The sequence below is a fragment of the Cavia porcellus genome, unplaced genomic scaffold (genome assembly GCF_034190915.1).
Source record: "Cavia porcellus strain 051 isolate PalLab524CR breed Dunkin Hartley unplaced genomic scaffold, mCavPor4.1 scaffold_29, whole genome shotgun sequence".
Lineage (NCBI taxonomy): Eukaryota > Metazoa > Chordata > Mammalia > Rodentia > Caviidae > Cavia > Cavia porcellus.
The window spans coordinates 26,171,007-26,177,515 of NW_026947512.1; positions in this window are offsets into that span (position 1 = coordinate 26,171,007).

A 6,509-nucleotide genomic window follows, 5' to 3' on the forward strand; every position below is an offset into this window, starting at 1 on the left:
CTTTGAACAATGTTCCAGTACTTTCTAGTTTCTGTTTCATTCTGAGACTCCTGATAGCTGTTTACTTAAGTTCTTTGGAGTGAAACACATTCCTCTAACTGCAGTAATCCATCATGAAATTCATGTTTACACGTTTGCTTTTAAGGTTGTTTTACTCTTATTATAGCAGAGGCATATTAGTCATTTTCCCATTGCTGGCACAAAATACCCGCAACTATAATTTAAAGGACAGTACTTTGGCTCATGGTTCCAACTCATGAATGGCTGGCTCTGAGAAACATAAAGGCAGAAGGATTTGGAAGAACAAAGCTGTCCAATTCATGGGATCCAGGAGGCAGAGCAGTGGGCTGGGACCACATGCTGCACAGTACCCAAGGTCACACGCCCATGACCTATTCAGATACACTCAGCATTGCATTTCACTAATTCATTAGGCTTTTCTTTATCCAATGAAGCTGATAAATCAGTATTAACGGTCACAAAATATTAAGGTAGAAGAACCAAAAGGAATCATAAAAAGGTAAATTCTAAAAGTGAAGAGTATCTCAAGCAGTATGGTCCCAAATTTACTTAATCTCCTGAGACATAATTATATAAAATGGATCACAGGCCTTTTACATTGTAGAGGGATAGGACCAGAGCCCTTCCTTTACCAAACCTGCCAGATAAGCCTTCAGGTCAAGCAAGTTTTGGAAACACCGATTTTGGGTAGCCTCCGTTTTTACAGATAACGCAATCAAGATTAACATAGTTCAAGCAATTTATTCAAGGTCACAGCTTTATTTTATCGTACTTACATTTTCCCCTTTGAATTGACCACCTCAGGAGTACTACTTTTGTTCCTCTATAAACTTGTATCAAGCTCTTTTATGGAAATGATCAAGGCATGTTATATACACGCAAGCAGACGTCACAGAGAAACCCATCAATTGGTACAATTAATATGCAATAAGTATGCTTGTAAGAAAAAAGGGAGACATTTTTAACAGGATACAAAATTATGATTCCCAAAGTGTGTGCTGAGAACTCTCAAATCCGGTTGCAAGGCTCAGAGGTTGCTCTGCACATAGAGGTTTCAGAGAAAATGTGGAATTGCAGTTCTCTTCCGTCCACCAAAATAGCCTTAATCTTACCTATTTCCTGTATTCAGTTTCATGAAAAATTTCAGCAAGCAAGGTTTGCTACTTAAAAAATTAATTTGAGGGCAGCTCATTTAAATATTCCCATCTACAAAACTAATCATATTTAAAAGTTCACCAGTCTTGAAAAAAATCTTCAGAGCCTCTTATTTTAAATTTTATTCAACCTTCATTAATCCTCACTGCTAGTGACATCTACATATATTTATTTAAAGGTCATATTTATTTTATTAATGTATAGGTGACCAATTAATGATCACCACATATTTCAAAGAGGTCATGCTTAATAAAGACTATTAGCATCAATTTGGGAAAGGAAACTAATACCTGCTTTCCAATGAGAAGAATACAAAGCTCACAGCCAACCTTCAGAAATGTAGGAAGTATATAACAGCCTGGAGCTGTTGCTCTCAGTGAGAACAGAATATGCACCTGCTCTCATGCCTGATTCTTACCCAGAACCGCATAGGCTGCGGAAGAACCACAAACACTTCACAGCTAAGTTGTAAACACGTCAAAAGCTTAATGTCAAATTTTGATCCATGTGTAAATATTTTTGTTCGAATTTTATATACTCAAGATAATACTGTTGCTTGGAGGATGTGTAGAGCCAGATATACTTGCTGCCAGCAGGAGGAGAAGATGTAGTTTAACTCTAATGTGGCATTGAAGGCACACTTATGCATTCTACAATGTGAGACACTGTATGGCTTATAAATAGAAGAGAAAGTCTGCTCGGGAAGGTGTACAATCTTAAACAAAGACTCAGAACTGAAACTAGTCTTGATGGTACATGATCTGTAATGCCAGTACTCAGGAGGATAAGGCAGGAGGATCACTTTGAGTTCAAGGCCATCCTAGGCTTCACAGGGAGTTACATAGTCACATACTAAGATCTTGTCTGAAAAAAAGCCAAAAAGAGGGGGAAAACTCAGAACAGAAGGGTAGAGAAATGAACAGTCAAGAACTGAAAGCTTTTGTTGTTACTGGGAGATGCTGGAATTCGGGAGTAGTAATTGTGCTGCCGGCATTAGAGACTTAATGTTCTTTTCTTTTTAACATGCCTCCTGAACCTCTTTAGTAGTAAGTGTTCTTACAAAATTCTTACAAATTTCTTTGAGTTCTTAAAATTTTTTATGTTCTTAGAAAAAACTACTATAGTAACATAATCCAAAGATTTAGGGCAAGAGGATCCTGCCCTTTTCCATCAAGGCATCAGGGTTGGTCACTAGAATGCTCTCCAGATCAGAAATCCGTAACAATGATGGGTGCTGTCTGCTCTGAATAGAAATGGTTCAGCCCTCACACTTCCATTTCAGGGAGGTTAAATCCACAAAGAATGTATTGGTCACAGAGAAGAGTAAGAGTTGAACATGGATTCACATCAATAACCTTTACTGACCTGCATTGTGAGGGACAAAAGCCGACAGCAGGTCTTCATGATTCCAGCTTCTCTTTCTCTCAGTGTCTGGACAAAAATATTATCTTCAACTTATCCTATCTACTTATCTATGAAGGCCTGCCTTCCCACTCAATTGTTAAAAGTATCTCCTGAGTTAAAAGTTAAAAGTATCTACGTCATAAAAAAGAAAAAAAAATGACATCATCCATTTTGTCCAGAAAGATATAATTTTTAGTAGTACATAGGAAATAATTACACTTTGATTTAATTAGACTTCAATATGTATACAACAGGGATCTAACATTATTCATGTCAGGTGTATGGGGCATACAATGAAAGATGAGTGGTTGAGAAAGAAGGTTTCAACTATGACGTGTTAATGAAAGCATTTCCATAGAGTTAGCAAATGTACATAATGCATAGTTTTGAGAGTCAAAGTCTATTTTCATCTACTGTTTATCATGACCCAGATACCAAACTATTAGTTTTAACAAACTTATTTTAATTTTATTCAAAACAAACAGGAAATTTTAATACAGATTATATATGATGGTTTGAGAACTGTAGTTGATTTTATTTCTTCTTACAGTTACTCCTCATTAAAATAATGCATGCAATGTTATGAAAAGAGTTTGTAAGATTGAGAAAGATAAGAAATAACGCAAACTCCATCACAAAAGTGTTCCTGAGAACCAGAGACACAATTTTAGGCAGTGCACCTGAAAATGAAACTTTCTGTGAAGCAATAGAGTTTACACTTACAATTCAAGCAACATCTTTATTTTCTTGCCTTATGTACTCCTATTTGGTATAGTATGAAATTAAATGATTAAGGTTTAATCAAGTAAAATTGATCAGTATATTCTGTACTTATTGTACAATTGTTCCAGGGCTGAGAAAGCTCTTTTCTTGCTCCGTCATATAAATGACAATTGGGCTCTTTTTAATCCTGCACAGCGAATGCTCCCCATCTCCTAGACCATGACTCTATACCACCAAAGTCTCTTCATGTCATTTCAGTGTGACCCTTTAGACATTCAAACCTCTGGTTCCACTCTCACAGGGAAGCAGAGAGCGACACTCAATATCTGAAATAACCCAAGTGCCTTCCCACAGAGAATGTCTCCTCCAGAGTGAGAGCTTCATTGTAATGGGAAAGGTGCAAGAGGAAATATAGGAAGTGGTAGAGGGAGTGGTAGATGGTAGTGGTAGGTAAAAGACATAGAATAAAGGGGAAAAATCAATAGGATTTACTGACAGTACAACACAAAGTCATTTAAAAAGAAAGGAGAAGGTAATCAAGAAATTGATGATTCCCAGGCCGAGTGACTGGGACAAACTACAATAAGGTCATTAGCAGAAACACAAAATTCAAACAAAAAGATTGCTAAGAAGAAAAAGTGAGCTCAATTTCATTTACGCTGAACTTCAATTAAGCAATACATTTGAAATCATCATGGAAAAGTTGAACCTTTGAGAAAGAATGTGGTTCGCAGGTAAGGGACTGGGCCTGAGAAGAAAGGAACAGACTGGTGTATTGGCTGGAGGTCAGCAGAATCACAGAGAGAAGCCGCAGGTGCATGGCCTGTGGGGAAAGTGTCTTCAAGAGAAGCAACTCACAGAGAGGGTAAAACCTGGCACAGAAGACAATGCAGATAAGGGAAGAGAAAATCCCACCATTTCAGTAAGGAAAAAAATTATTGCAAACTTTGAGGAAAGTGATTTTAACAGTGTCACAGAAGGGGCTGGGGATTTAGCTCAGTGGCATAAGCACCTGCCTTGCAAGCAGGCAGTCATGAGTTCGATCCCCGGTACCGATAAAAAGGAAAAAGACAAAAAAAAAAAAAAAAAAAAAGCCAGTGTCACAGGAATCTAAAAGAGATGAAAGAATTCAGGAAGAATGTTGGGAGCAATCTATGCACCAAGTAGAAGCCGTGAATATTTGTAGACATTATTATGGAGCAATAACCATCTGTGTGTCTAGTAATTGTAACCTTTCTAAATCAAATGAAATTTGCAGCAACAACTGAGAACCAGTGGATAAGAGGTATTATACTGTTTCACCAACGGATTTTTTTTTTTAAGTAAAACTGTGGAGACTAAACAGAAGTTCTTGACATATGAAGAGAGCCCACAATTGTCACTGTACTAAAAACAATCCACATCTATTTAATGATTTTCTGTTCCAACTGAAAAGGCAGGATAGAGGGTTGTTGAACCAGACAATCCAATAATGTACATCCCAGAAAAATAAAATGATTCTGAGATTATCCATATCTGAGTCTAAATAAAAATAAAAGCAAAGCCTTTGATAAGAAATTTTACTGGTAATATAATGCAATATAAATTACTCTAAAAATAGAAAATATCAGCATTAACACCAAATGCTTCATATCCAACCTTATGATGGTTAGGAATTTAAGTGAACGAAGTTGCCTATATAGCAAGTTGTCTCTTGGTAAACCTGAGCATCTAGCACTAACACACAGTAGGTTCATTTACTATGCCATAGTGAATATATATATATATATATATATGTATATGTATATGTATAAATACATAAATTAGATTTCATAAATTCATTGATGCCAGCTCTGTAATATCTAATAACAATTTAAACCAAAATATTCTCTTGGTATTGTGAAAGAAATTTTCGTCACTGTGCCTCTTTTAATGGATTAAGCAAATTAAACTATTCAACAGTGTTATGATATAAGCATTAGTCAAACTTGGTTGGACAGAAAAGTTCGAAACAGCAATATAATTAGAGTAAGAAGAAAACTCTGGCTAAGCTCAATAATGTGGGTGAACCTACACAGAATACAGAAAGACTACCATTATATTAGCAGGGACATTTGTGGGTGCTTCTTGTCAAGCTGAAGAAACTCAGGCTACAGTATCTCAGCTGAAAAAATACTTTGCCATTATTTTAACTTTTTGTTCTTCTTTTAATTTAAATAAAGGATTCTTTCCTGATAGTATATATCATTTCATGGGTGTTAAGAAGAAAATATACAACACACACACACACAAACACACACACACACACACACACACACACACACACACACACACACACACACACACCGAGGCTCACGATGCTCAAATTAAGTGAACAGAAATTGAAATCAGAATCCTTGGGTTTACAGACATCTTCTCATCATCAAAATATTTAGGGAGAAACTTCAGATATATAAACTATCTCAATTTACATTACAGGAAAACAACTTCAATTAATTATTTACCTCATAGCATTTAGGAGGTTTTAATCACTCTCTAAAATTCCTGTACAGCATCCATGTCAATCAGACAAAATAATTTTTCCCTGTATTTTTCTTCTGAAGAACTTGCTTTCATAATTCAAACAACTTTAGCAGCTTGAAATCTTGAAATACCTCTGTGCTTTTCAAAATCACATCTCAAAAAGGGCATTTATTTTATAAAGTTTACTGAATAAAAAATTTAAGCAATAAAAGTTGTCAAAGCCCTTGAATGTCAGAGTTAAAGCCAATAACACTTCATGATTTATTCTGCTTTGAAAAACAAAGAGAAGCCGAATGCAAATGACAAAGTAAAGGCAAATTCATTCACATTTCTTCATCTCATGTGTTTGCTATAAATAACAATTTAAGTATCCTCTGAGGTTAATATTTTCTGATTTGATGTGACAGTATAGCAAAAATGAATATATTCCTGTACACTATGAGGCAATAGAGACAGGAACATCTTATTTGTAGCAAATTTTATTTTCAAATAACCATAAAATGTATCCAGTTACGCTTCAGATCAATTTATAAGATCATGCAAGATGTAAACAGAAAGTTCCAAAGGAAAGAAACATTCCTGACAGTTCTAATATGTAAGGAAAAAGTACAGAGAAATGCACACCAGGAACTTTCTTAATATGGCTAATACCTGGATCTTTATTCTTATGTGTTTTGTCATTTGAGCACAAGATAAAATGTATT